This window comes from Gorilla gorilla, chromosome 4 (genome assembly GCF_029281585.2).
Source record: "Gorilla gorilla gorilla isolate KB3781 chromosome 4, NHGRI_mGorGor1-v2.1_pri, whole genome shotgun sequence".
Classification (NCBI taxonomy): domain Eukaryota; kingdom Metazoa; phylum Chordata; class Mammalia; order Primates; family Hominidae; genus Gorilla; species Gorilla gorilla.
Genome location: NC_073228.2, coordinates 12,246,013 through 12,260,490, shown reverse-complemented (window position 1 = coordinate 12,260,490; position 14,478 = coordinate 12,246,013). Strand labels below are relative to the sequence as shown.

General features: G+C 54.7%; 1 pseudogene; it reads left to right on the top strand.

Moving 5' to 3' along the window:
• Window positions 1-4,080: 4,080 nt before the first annotated feature.
• Window positions 4,081-4,176, top strand: LOC115934887 (uncharacterized; annotated as a pseudogene).
• Window positions 4,177-14,478: the final 10,302 nt, after the last annotated feature.

Below are 14,478 nucleotides of genomic sequence, written 5' to 3'. Positions count from 1 at the left end.
AGGTCGAAGCTGCAGTGAGTCGTGATCATGCCACTGCACTCCAGTCAGGGTGACAGAGAGAGACCCTGTCTCTAAAGAAAGAAAAGATAAGAAAAGGCCGGGAGCAGTAGCTCACGCCTGTAATCCTAACACTTTGGGAGGCCAAGGCGGGAGGATTACCTGAGGTCGGGAGTTCGAGACCAGCCTGACCAACATGGAGAAACCCCATCTCTACTAAAAAATACAAAAATTAGCCAGGCGTGGTGGCGCATGCCTGGAATTCCAGGTACTCGGGAGGCTGAGGCAGGAGAACCACTTGAACCCGGGAGGCAGAAGTTGCAGTGAGCCGAGATCACACCATTGCACTCCAGCCTGGGCAACAAGAGTGAAACTCCGTCTCAAAAAAAAAAAAAAAGAAAGAAAGAAAGAAAGAAAAGAGAAGAAGCTCTTGTCTTCTAACAAGATGTTGTTGGTTTCAGAGAGCCAAATCCAGGCACTTCAAACAAGGCAGGGAAATCAATGGCCCTGAAGAAAGCTCTTCAACAAGCCCCTCCCTCCCTGACACTGGCATTCTGGCATTCACCCACCAGCCCCTCTGTCCCTGACACTGGCACCCTGGCATTCACCCACCAGCCCCTCCGTCCCTGACACTGGCACCCTGGCATTCACCCACCAGCCCCTCCGTCCCTGACGCTGGCACCCTGGCATTCACCCACCAGCCCCTCCCCTCCCTGACACTGGCACCCTGGCATTCACCCACTGTCCGGGGCAACTAACCTTTCCTCCCACCACTGATGGGACGGCACCCTGGCCTCAGTTTTGAGGGGAAAAAAATTAGAAATCCTTGGCCAAAGAGGGGACAAATTGAGCCTAAAATCAAGCCTTGGTATCTCACTTTTTAAATCTTTTACCTTTTGTGTATTGGTTGTGTAATTTTTTGTGTACTCATTGTGTATGACTGCTGAATACACAATGAATACACAAAAGCTATAAATAGATTTAAAGAGAGAAACCAAACCAAAACCCATCGGTAATCCACTGGAAAAACAAGCCTCCAACTCTATTCAGAACATTGTCAATTAAAAGAAAAGAATTAAGAATTTCCCTTTTAAACTATATTTCAGGATAACTCAATAACTCTAGTGGACAACAGCAAGTATTTTTGGTTTTTGTTTGGTTGGTTTCTTTTTTTTGAGACGGAGTCTTGCTCTATTGCCCAGGCTGGAGTGCAATGGCACAACCTCGGCTCACTGCAGCCTCTGTCTCCTGGGTTCAAGTGACTCTCCTGCCTCAGACTCCTGAGTAGCTGAGATTACAGGCGCCCGCAACCAGGCCCTGCTAATTTTTTGTATTTTTAGTAGAGATGGGGTTTCACCATGTTGGCCTGGCTGGTCTCAAATGCCTGACCTCAGGTGATCCACCCACCTCGGCCTCTCAAAGTGCTGGGATTACAGGTGTGAGCCACCACACCCAGCCTGTTTGGTTGTTTTATTTAAGAGACAGGGTCTCGCTCCATCACCCAGGCTGAAGTGCAGTGGTGTAATCATAGCTCACTGCAGCCTTAACCTCTTGGGCTCAAAGGATCCTTCTGCCTCAGACCCTGAGTAGCTGAGACTACGGGCACGCACCACCACACCTGGCTAATGTTTTATTTTTTTGTAGAGATGGGGTCTTGCCATGTTGCCCAGGCTGGATTCAAGCTCCTGGCCTCTCTCACCTTGGCCCACAAAAGCTCTGGGATTACAAGCGTGAGCCACCAGGCCCAGCCTTTTTTGTCGTTGTTGTTTTTAACAGAACAATTTCAGCTACTCATTGTGAAGAGATGAGATCATGAGAGAAACCGTGATTTTGCCACCTCTCATGACATAAGTATTTCTCGCAAGGGTCATGGATGAGATCAGTAATGACAAAACTAGGGCACCACAGGGTGGATCCGGGCTATGACCACCTGGACCCACTGGGCACACTTAGCATCACAGGGTGGGCCCGGGCGATGGCCACCTGGACCCACAGGGCACACTTTGCATCACAGGGTGGGCCCGGGCGATGGCCACCTGGACCCACAGGGCACACTTAGCATTACAGGTGCTTCCATGTGGCTCTCACAGCTCTGCCCACGAAGGCTTCTGGCAAAGAAAGATGAGCCTGAATCTAAGGGCGTTTCTGCGGCACAGCTTCCATTTGCAGGAGACACGGGGCGAGGCGACACCACAGAGAGGCAAACAGCAGCTAGATAGGCGACACATTTGCAGGACAGCTGATCTGGTTTCTGCAACAAATCACAAGTGGTGGGAGGAGCAATGGGGGTCGGGGGCGGCGCCTGATCTAGAGTAAGAGAGGTTCAAGAGGCGCCACCACAAAACTTAAACTGTGGGCCTTGTTAGGAACCTGTGTGTTCCATCTGATGGACGTAAGCAAACAGTCAGGGGAATGTGATTCCGGATGGGGCCTGAGCGGGTGCCAAGGAATGACTGTTAATTTGAACATTGCCCTAAGGGAGCCGCAAGTGTGTTCCAGAGTTTCCCGTACTTGGCGCCTTGCAACCTGAAGTTCATAGGAAGAAAATTTCAGAACGTTTTTGCTACAGGATGGAAAATGCTTCAGCCACAGGGGAAAAGCAAAGAGAAAGACAACAGCAGTGCATGAAACAAGTGTGGCGATTATCGATAAAGCATGTGTGGTGATCACTGATCACACGTGTGAGTTTATTTGAAAACTTACATTAAAAAATTATGAGGCCAGACACGGTGGCTCACGCCTGTAATCCCAGCACTTTGGGAGGCCGAGGCGAGTAGATCACCTGAGGTCAGGAGTTCAAGATCAGCCTGGCCAACATGGTAAAACCACATCTCTACTAAAAATAAAAATAAATGCAAAATAAGCCGGATGTGGTGGCAGGTGCCTATAATCCCGGCTACTCAGGAGGCTGAAGCAGGAGAATTCCTTGAACCCGGAAGGTGGAGGTTGCAGTGAATCAAGACCGCGCCATTGCACTCCAGCCTGGGCAACAAGAGTGAAACTGTGACTCAAAAAAAAAAAAAAATGTTTTTTGAAAAGAGACTAGGCATGGTGGCTCATGCCTGTAATCCCAGCACTTTGGGATATCAAGGCAGGAGGATTGCTTAAGGCCAGGAGTTCGAGACCAGCCTGGGCAACATGGTGAGACCCTCATCTCTAAAAAAAATAAAAATAATTGCCTCCCAAGACACATGCCTGTAGTCCCAGCTACTTGGGAGGCCTAGGAGAGAGGATTGCTTGAGGCTGGGAAGTTGAGGCTGCAGTGAGCTATGATCAAGCCACTGCGCTCCAGCCTGGGTGACAGAGCAAGACTCTGTCTCAAAAAATAAACAAAAATGAAGAAAGACATAACCTTTCTCTTACAGACATGATCAGGCATCATGGAAATCTTATTGCAGAAGTTGCTTGCCCTTCACCCCTGAGCCTCACCTCTCTGTTTCAGGGGATCCGAGTTTGGGGAAGGAAAGTCTACGGGGCCATCACTTCTCCCTTGTGGCTGCTGCGCCCACAGCCTTGGGCCCCTCACGCTGGGGCTGGGTGCCTGAGCAGAGTCCCTGTGCAGCCCCCACCAAGCTCCAGCATCCTGGACACCTCACGCCATCCCTCCTGGACTTTGTGCTGGGGATGAGGTCAATTTGACAGCCCCCCTGAGGTCTGGTCGCTCCCGCACACCCTCCACAGTGGGCAGAATGGTGCCCCCCAAAAGGCCCACATCCTAATCCCGGGACTGTGAATGGGCTACTTTTCATGGCAAAAGGGACATTGCCAGTGTGACCGAGGGTCCTGCGATGGGAGACTCCCCGGGATCATGCAGGTGAACCCAATGGCATTACAAGGGCCCCTGTGAGAGAGAGGCGGGGGTCAGAGCAGACGTGGTGCGAAAGCAGAGGGTGTGGTGACGCCCCAGCCTGGGACAGAGGCCCAGAACGCGGTGGCCTTCAGAAGCCGGGAAAGGCCAGGAGACGGATCTGCCCCCAGCCTCCAGAAGAAGCCAGCCCTGCCGACACCCTGGCTTTAGCCCAGCGCGGCCCCATGGGACTTCTGACCCCCAGAACTCTAAAATAATAAATTGGCATTGTTTTGATCCTTTTGTGGCTGATATGTGTGATGAAGGGGTTTTCACACTCTTGCGTGGGACGTGAAACGTCTTTAGAACAGTGGCACGTTACCTGTCTTACATGGGGAAAAAAGAGGAAAAAATAAATACATTTGCATTGTTTTAAACCACTAAGTTTGTGGTCACGTGTAACAGCAGAAACAGCAAACGGATGTGCCCTCCGAGGCTCCCCTACATGCCTGCGAAGCTCGGGGATGCTGGGGAGGGTCACCTTGGCCATCTGGGAGCAGGTGGTACATCAGGACCCTCCCTCCCTCATCACCGCCCTTCCTCGCCCTTCGCCATCCTCAATGGCACGGGAGCCAACCCACAGTGAAGCGGCCGGACAGGCGGGCTGTGCTAATTCTCTGCAAGGCAGAGCTGTTCCTCCAGCCTCGGAATGCAGCCAGCCCCTGCACGGCAGCCTCAAGGGGACAGGACCCCCGTGCTCTCTCCTCTCCTCTTTCCCCTGGCCCCAGCCCTGCCTCTCTGCTCCCTGCCCCCCAGCCCCACTGCCTTGGGCCTCCCTTGAGCTCCCAGGACAGGTCAGCAAATTGCTATGTGTGCATATTTTCTAGGGAGAGTCCACAACCATGGTCAGAGTCCCCGAGTCCAAAAAGAGACAGAGACATGGCCTCAAGTGGCTCCTTGGGCCCCAGGTTCTGAGCTGGAATTGGATTCCCTGAGCCAGCTCTTAGTCCACGGTGACAGCCATCTGCTGATGTAGCCTCCTCTTATCTTCCCCAGAAACCAGATTAGACGCGGCCAGCGAAAAGAATATTCTCAGCTGGCAAAACGCTTTCACCGGCCACCAAAGGCCCCCTGTCCCTCCAGCCATGGAGGGCACGGTGCTCCCTCATCCAGACGGGTTCCGGGCCCTGTGCCCTACATCCCTGGAGTGAGCCTAGGCCCTGCACTGCGTTCATTGTTTGGGAGCATTGTGGGGTGTGGGTTTCCACCCACATCCAGACCCTTGAGTCCTCAGGAGCAAGGACTGGCCTCTCTGGTTTCCCTTCAGCAGGTGCTGAATCAATGCCCGGGAACCGAGGCGTCCCGTGAGGTGACAGAGGCTGAGCTGGAGAAGGCTCACCTGAGACCTGCACAGATTCAGGCGTTATCGCCGCCAAGGCCCAGCAAAGGAAGCGAGGCTGCCGTGGACACAACTCATGGCTCAAACTGGGGCGGCCCGAATGTTCCTTCGTGGGGCTCTGGGGCTGGTAGAGGGGGGTCTATGCTCTTCCCCCTGATCTTTTGGCAGGTCCTGGCTCACCGGGGCTCAGCCCCACCCTCCAACGCACCAGGTGTCACAGGGCACCTGCTCAGTGGAGTGTGTTGCTGTCCAGAGACTGAAGGTGGTGATGATGAGGCCAACACCGATGGCCATGGGACCAACATCAAGGTGTTTTCCTACCCAAGGACTGCACCAGAGGGACACCCCTCCCCGCCACACACACACACACACACACACACACGAGATCCTGTCCCCTGATGGGGGAGGTAAGGGGGAGCAGGCCCTGCAGTGACCTGTTGGCCATCTCTTATCCACCTGACGTGGCCAAAGGTAGCCACGTTATCTCCCATAGCATGTCCTCTCCTCCGTATCAGGACACAGTAGACATCCAGGTGCCTATAAAAAAGACGTTTCTGGAGATAGCAGCCCCTTGCAGGCTCTCCGGAAAGACTCTGTGATAACAGCCCTGGTGAACAGAGAAGCCCTTAGCCACACGGTGTCCAGGGGCCCCACCACACCTCTGGCCTTTGGACAAAGTCAGCACCAGCCACTCCCACCCCACCCACCTCCTTCGTGCGTTCTGCAGCTGCCACTCCCTGCCCACCAGGGCGACCAGACGCTGGCTGGAGCCAGGGCAGGGGCGGGCACTCTTCACCATTTCCACAGGAAATCCCGGACCCTGTGCCCGCAGCCTGGCCCTCAGACAGCTGCTCCCACTCTCCCCCTGCCCATGGGAGCTCAGCCTCTGGGGCAAGAGGGGACCCTGTTTACACCAACGCACCTAGGAAAAACCTTGGGGAAAATTCCAGGCCTGAGTCCCCAGTGTCCCCAGAGTCCACGGCTGGTGGCAGAGGGCCAAGAAGATAGTGACAACGAGGATTTATACCCCAGCAATGAGGGGACAGCAACAAGGCAGCTTCTCTGCAGGTCCACACAGGAAAGGAAACCCACAGCGTGGCTCCGTGCAGCAGGGGCTCTGAGTGACACTCGCAAGGCCGTGGCACCAGGCAGGGGACCCCCCCCCGGAGGGCATGGCTCAGCAGAAGCCGGGAGAGGGTGGGTCCTGGGATCCCAACCCAAAGCAGGCAGTCAGGAACTGAGTGACCGCGGGTACCCTGGGGGTACAGGGCAGAGGGAGGAGAGTGTCTCCGAGGCCCCCTTGCCATCCCTCAATGCCAAGTCCAGCAAAGGTGGTTTTCTGGCGCCAACTAGCAGGCACTGACCTCCCTCGTACCCCCAATTCGTGACCCAGCCACCTTTCCGGGGGGCTGAGTGGCTCTGAACAGGAGAGGAGCCGTGGGGCAGTCTGGGGCTGACACCCAGGAGGCGGTGGGGGAGGCGCCCACTCAGGCCCTCGCTGCCCGGGGAAAAGGCCGCTGCATGCAAAGCACGCTGACGCCAGAGCCTTCGGCAGAGGAGGGGAAATTGTTTATGTCTCGGCCTCCTTCTTACCATGGGCCTCCTGGGGGCTGCTGGCCCTGGGTGAGCAGGACGGACCAGGACCCGAGATGCCTCCCAGGGACGCTTCTTGGGCAGGAGGACAGCACAGGCCATGGAGTCCCAGGGGGGGGGCTGTCACACTGGGCCCCAGTGGATCCTCTGCAGCAGGACAGTCTAGCCTGCCCCTGGCCATGCTGAGCCATGTGGCTCTCCTCTCCCAGACCCTGTGGTGACAGGCAAGGGCACAGGGGTGGCGGGGCAGAGGCATTGTTGAAAAATCTGCCCAAGGGCCTGCCCTTGGCATCTCCTGGACCCACCCTCATCTTCCCCGAGGCTGTCTGAGTGCTCTCCCGGGTGGTCTGTCCTCAGTGGGAACGCGGCAAGCCTCGCCCTTGTGCCTGGCATAGCCCTACCTGCTGGGGGAGGGGACACTAATGATCACCCCCAGCTCACAGGCACAGCAGGGAGGCCTGGGGCAGGGGTGGCCCAGGGTCGTGGCTGAGCCACTGAGAAAAGCTCAGACCCCCAACCCCCTCAGCTCTTCCTCCCCCAGGTTCCTAACCACGGCCCCACCTCCCTGGTCCAGTGAACGTCCCATTCCGCATTGCGTGCTCCCCTCTGGGTTCCTCCAAGGTTCTCAGAGTCCAAGCCTGGTAATCACCAACAAAAATCTCTGCAAACAGCAGATTCCTACACAGATGGCCCTGCCTTAGGATGGCTCCACCGACGGCCTCTGACTCCACGATGGTAAGAACGCGGCCAGAACTCAGCAGCAACGGCACTTGAGTCCCACACAACCGTGTTCACTTTCAGTACAGTATTCGACAAATTGCACAAGAAAATCAACACTTGATTAGAAAAACAGCTCGTGAGCCGGGGACAGTGGTTCACGCCTGTAATCCCAGAACTTTAGGAGGCCAAAGCAGGAGGATGGCTTGAGCCCAGGAGTTCAAGACCAGCCTTGGCAACATGGCGAGACCCCATTTCTACAAAACAAAACGAAACTTTTTTTAAATTAGCCAGGCGTGGTGGCACATACCTGTAGCCCCAGCTTCTTGGGATGCTGAGGCAGGAGGATCATTTAAGCCCAGGAGTTTGAAGCTGCAGTGAGCTCTAATCACACCACTGCACTCCAGCCTGGGTGGCAGAGTGAAAGTCCGTCTCAAAAAAAAAAAAAGCAGACCTCATGTGAGCTGATTTTGTCCACCTAGAGGCTAATGGGAGTGTCCTGAGCACATCTGAGGTCGGCTGGACTGAGCTGGCCGGGCGGTTAGGCACACTAAATGCACTTTTTTTTTTTTTTTATTGTGATACAGTCTCACTGTGTTGCCCATGCTGGAGGGCAATGGCGCCATCTCGGCTCACTGCAACCTCCGCTTCCTGGGTTCAAGCGATTCTCATGCCTCAGCCTCACGAGTAGCTGGGATTACAGGCATGCACCACCCCACCCAGCTAATTTTTATATTTTTAGCAGAGACAGGGTTTCACCATGTTGGCCAGGCTGGTCTCAAACTCCTGAGCTCAAGCTATCTGCCTGCCTCGGCCTCCCAAGGTGCTGGGATTTCAGGCGTGAGCCACAGTGCCCGGCCGGTAAATGCATTTTTGACAGGATATGTTCCACTTGCGACAGGTTTACAGGGACCCCAGCACGAATGGAGGAGCCTCTGTGTGCCATCCGGAGCCCAGCAGAGCACAGGGCTTGTTAAACTCCTGCTGCTCACAGAGGGCATCACCCAAAATCACAAAGAGGACCGGACAGAGCCACAGAACCCCCCACTACTGCCCAGTGGCCCCCAAGCTGCACCAGGGCCTGAGCCCCCAGAGACTACAACTCAGGCCTTGCTGTGTGGAGACCCCAGAGGCAGGGGCTGCGCTGAGTCTGCGCCTCTCTGTCCGGCCCTGCCTGTGCCCCGCTCTCCAGGGGTGAAGGCGCCTCCCCATTCTGGTGCTCCTCAAAATCAGCCTCAGGACCTTGGAGTTCATTGTCATGTCATAGGCAGCTGGGGCCATTGAAGAGTTGTTTCCACATTTTTTTTTTTAAGTCGGATTCTCCCTCTTGTCGCCCATGCTGGAATGCAGTGACGTGATCTTGGCTCACTGCAACCTCCGCCTCCCGGGTTCAAGCGATTCTCCCTCCTCAGCCTCCCAAGTAGCTGGGACTACATGTGCCTGCCATCATGCCTGGCTAATTTTTGTATTTTTAGTAGAGACAGGGTTTCACCGTATTGGTCAGGCTGGTCTCGAACTCCTGGCCTCAGGTGATCCACCCGCCTCAGCCTCCCAAAATGCTGGGATTACAGGCGTGAGCCACCACGCCCGGCCTGTTGCCACATTTTTGCTTTTGTGAATAAGCTGCTATGAACACCTGTGCGCAAGTATCTCTTTGAGACCCTGCTTCCAATTCTCTTGGGCGTATACCCAGGAGTGGTACGCATGAACAAATAAACAAGGGACACACCAGGCAAGCCTGTAATCCCAACATTTTGAGAGGCTGAGGCAGGAGGATCCCTTGAACCTAGGAGTACAAGACCAGCCTGAGCAACATAGGGAGACCCTGTCTCTACAAATACATTTTAAAAATTAGCTGGGCGTAGTGGTGCACACCTGTGGTCTCAGCTACTCAGGAGGCTGAGATGGGAGGATGGCTTGAGCCCAGGAGGTCGAGGCTACACAGTGAGCCGTGATCTCACCACTGTACTCCAGCCTGGGTGACAGAGCGAGATCCTATCTCAAAAAATAAATGTAAAAAAAACACAGGACAGGCCGGGCGTGGTGGCTCACACCTGTAATCCCAGCACTTTGGGAGGCTGAGACGGTGGATCACGAGGTCAGGAGATCGAGACCATCCTGGCTAACACGGTGAAGCCCCATCTCTACTAAAAATACAAAAAATTAGCCAGGCATGGTGGCAGGCATCCGTAGTGCCAGCTACTCAGGAGGCTGAGGCAGGAGAATGGCAGGAACCTGGGAGGTGGAGCTGGCAGTGAGCCGAGATCACGCCACTGCACTCCAGCCTGGGCAAGACTCCATCTCAAAAAAAAAAAAAAAAAAACAGGACACAGGACGGTCACAGATGGGCATAGACTCACACCTGGAAATTCTAGGTGTGAGCACAGAGGCTTCCAGAGAGGAGGAAGGTGGGTCGTCAAGCATATGGGTATTTTATGGGTTGAAGCGTGGTCCCCCAAAAGGATATGACCCTGTCCTAATTCCCAGAATGTGTGAATACAGCCTTTTTTGGACGGAGGGCCTTTGCAGATGGAATTAAGTGAAGGATGAGGAGATGAGGTCATCCTGGATTATTCAGGCAGGCCCTACATCCAAGGGCTGGTGTCCTTATAGGAGTCATACAGACAGACACAGAGAAGGCCTCGTGAGGATGGTGGCTAAGCAGGAGGGATGCAGCCACAAGCCAAGGACGCCCAGGACACCAGAATGCATGACTGCTGCTTGAAGCCACTCAGCATGTGGTCATTCATTACATCAGCTAAGCCAGGTCTGCACACACCTGCAAAGCAGGAACTCTGGAGGAGAAGCCAGACCCAAAGAGGGACAGTTTCCCCTCTGGCCAGGACCTCACCCCATCATCCCAGCTGCCCACGAGGCTGCCGCTCAAACATCCCAGGCCTACAGCTGCCAGCCTGTCCTGGGCTCAGCCGAGGGAAGAGGGAGCTGTGAACAAGTCAGCCCTGGGCCCCTTCAGGGAGCCAATGACCCCCTCCCTTTCTCCCTCATGCATTCATCCCTTCATTCATTCATTCATTCATTCATCCATCCATTCATCACTCCTTCCGTAAACAGGCCTGGCACCTCCCACGCACCTAGATATGAATGCAGTATCAACGTGTCCCTTTCAGGGGCCCACAGTGGGTGGGTAAGCACACCCACAAATTCATAACTCCAGAGGGGACAGGAGGCCCAACAGAAGAATCACAAGGGAAGCCCACAAGGGCCTCAACTCTGCCTGGGGCAACAGGGAGAAGCCCCCTAGACTGGTGTCTGGAGGCCCACCCTGGACTGACGCAGAGGCTTTCCTGATGGGCAAAGAAGGAGGCCTCCCTCTGGTTTGTGAAGGAGATGGTGGCACGGAGAGCTGGAGGTGGGATCCTGGGTTTTGTCCTCCAGGCGATAGACACAGGAGGGGTGAGAACAGGCTCACCTTTATCAAACTTTGGTGGAAAACTGAAATTGTGTTCCAGGACAAGGACCAAGAAAGTCTGATGCTGGCCATGTTCAGGCTGTGCTGCTCTGAGATACTGGGGCAGGCGGGCTTGGCAAGGTGGCCCCCATCCTCTCTCTCCCCATGTCCCCCTGCTCCTGCTCCTGCTCCATGTCTCCCCACTCCCAGCTCCTCAGTGGCCAAGTTTGGTGTCCTTCAAGAAGTGGCCGAAACCTCTAAAGGAACTTCACCCTGCAGGGCAGGCCCTGCCCAAGGATGTCTCCACCACCCAGAGTCCAGTTCCGGCCCTCGACACCCCACCCCCATCCCACAGTCTGGAATGATGCAGCCCCCAGCTCCTGGGGTCCCCATGTGGAGCCCCTGCTCCCAGCAAACCAGCGAGGGAGGCCTGGGGTGAGGGAGGGGCTAAGAGGGAGGGGAGCGCCTGGCTGTCCCCAGAGAGTACAGCTAACCCACAGCACATAATCCTGTTAAAAAATTAATCCTCATTTAGCCGGGAGGCAAGGCAGCCGCTGAGATAAAGCCCCTGAGAAGTAATAAAAGGCAACAGCAATTGATAAAGTGGTGAGGCCGCTCATAAAACCCTGCTGCAGTGAAGGTCGGGCAGGCCCCAGGAATCGGAGAGTAACCACTGCCAGGTGGGGGCAGGGGGCATTGCTTACAAGCCCCAGCCCCTGCAGAGGACGACCACCTTGGACAACAGAGCTGATTCTGATGGTGGACAGAGGGAGAAAGGAGGGAGGCTGCCTTTCTCAGCTCCTCCCTGCTCGGCCTCACTGGACGACCGTGGCCCTTTGGGAAGGAATCACCATCCTTGGTCCTTGTCTCTCTCCTAACATCATAGCCATAAAAGATCACAGCCCTCCTGGGGCCCAGCCGGTCCCAGAGTAGAGCTGGTGAGCCTGGGCCTGTCTCCTGTGGCTCCTGGTGGCCCCCGCTGTCCCCTACACACTTGTCCCAGGGATAGGAGGATGGCGAGCCCACCCCAGCCCCCACACCAGGGACTCACCTGGAATCCTCCCAGACGGTAAATGTGGTCACCACTGCATTTGGCATCTGCCTGCTGGGGAAGTCTCATTGCCATGTCCTCACGGGGACGTTCCACTCCAGCCAAATTGCATAACCAGGCCATTCCTCCTTCAGGGTCCCCAAAAGCCAACAATGGTCCCCACAAAAGGGCACTGGACTGGAGGCAGGAGAGACCCACTGAGACCCAATATTGTACCACTAGACATGGTGGAAAATTAGGGGAGGGGGCTCGATGCCTCCGCTACTCCAACACTGGCGACGACCCACAGGTGTAAGTGCCCAGCTTCCAAGCCCACACCCCTCACCAGGGCATCGAGGGCTCCCTGGAAGCACCGATCTGGGGCTGCACCCTGGCCAGAGAAGGAAGAGAGTGATTCCCATTACTGTATCACTCCAACTGCTGCCTGCAGACTAAGGAGAAGCAAGGAGACCGGTCAGAAGGCAGTTGCAATGGTCCTGACCATGCTAACTTCACCCACGTTCTCTTTCATTTATGCACTGAAGAATCATTTATTAAACACCTACTGTGTGCCAGGCATCAGACCAGGAGCTTGGGATACAGTGCTGCTCACAGCCTTGTAGGAGAGACACATAAACAATTGCAATAGAATTCCTTGTATCAGGTTATTAATGAGAACAGGAAGTTAGCGGCAAAGCTGACCTTGTGGAGGACAATGCCTGCCTTATGGCCCTCGGCCACCAGCTGAGACACCAGCAGGCCTGGGCAGGCCAGCCCCTGACCCAGAGGCTGGGTCCCTAGGGCCCGAGCCCCCTACATGGCTCATCTGCATGGGGCAATCTCTACCCGTGCAAGCGTCAAATCCACCCAGTCCCCAGGCCAAGGAGGCCTCTGGGATCAAGTCCTGCTGGGCACCCAGAGCCCCCTAAGCAAGAAAAGCAGTGAATAAACACTTTCCTATGTGTCCATAAGGAGGAGCCCTCTCCCCTAGAGACACTGGTTTGCCCATAACCACTGCACCCACAGTGGCCGTCAGCCCTACCTCTCTAAGCTCACATCCATCTGCCTTAGGTGAGGAGTCCTCAGCTTCAAGGACGCTGGAATGACGACTTTACAAATGCTTTGCCCCCACCCAGGTAACAAGGAGCCCACACACCTCCCAGATCTTGATCTCTAATAACATCTCCAATAAAACAAGCCAGGGCTCCTTGAGAAATGCTGGATTCTAGGGCAGAGGAAATATATAAGATAAGCCTGGAGCATCTTATAGTGCTCAAAACACATACATCCACACATGCACACATGTACACACACTTGCACACATGCACACACATGCACACACCCACTTGCACACAGAAACATACACACGCGTATTCACACACATATATGCATACGCGCATGCATGCATGCACGCACATGCACAAACATACATGCATACACATACACACTTGCACACAGACACACGCACTCGTACACACACGCATTTGCACACACTGCAGGGAAACGTGAAACAGATTAGGAGCCATCTGAAAGACTGTCCAGTGGCCAAAGGTGGAACAATTGGAGCTGCAAAATAGAGAAATACAGGATTACAACTCAAAGCATAAAATAGTTATCAGTCCATACTGACATAAACGAGTCACTGAATGAATAAATAAATGGGATGGGGGGCAAACCCCACACAGAATTCCAAGTAGTCTATGCAGCCACTCCATTGTCCAGGAGCGTGACCCCTCACCCCGTGAGCGTGAGTGGCATGCATGGTCTTCCTTCCAAAGAACAGGGTATGAAGGGGGTGGAGGGCAGGAAAGACGGCAACCTCCAGGGAGACACCTGTGACTTTCCTCGGCTGCGTGACCCAGGCCGCGTCACCAGTGATAAGCCCTGTTGATAGCGTGTGCCTTGATGTGACCTGATGGGAATGCCTCCTGTTTGGTTGTTTTTTGTTTTTTGTTTTTTGTTTTTTGTTTTTTTTGAGATGGAGTTTCACTCGCTGCCCAGGCTGGAGTGCAACGGCGTGATCTCGGGTCACTGCAATCTCCACCTCCTGGGTTCAAGTGATTCTCCTGCCTCAGACTCCCAAATAGCTGCATGCCACCATGCCCGGCTAATTTTTGTATTTTCAGTAGAAACGGGGTTTCACCATGTTGGCCAGGCTGTTCTCGAACTCCTGACCTCAGGTGAGCCACCCTCCACAGCCTCCCAAAGTGCTGGAATTACAGGCGCGAGTCACTGCGCCCGGCCAGGCAGGAACAGCTCTTTATCTCTGCAAACCTCCTCCCCAAAAACCATAACCCCAGCCTGGCGATAAGGAAAACATCAGATAAATCCTAATTGAGGGACAGTCTACAAAACACCTGACCAGCCCTCCTCAAAACTGTCAATGTCATCAAAAACAAGGAACAGCTGAGAAACTGTCACAGCCAAGAGGAGTCTGAGGAGACCCAAGGACCGAATACCATGTGTTCGTTGTCCAAGAGGTTGAGGCTGCAGCGAGCGGAGATTGTGCCACCGCACTCCAGGCTGGACAACAGAGCAAGACCCTG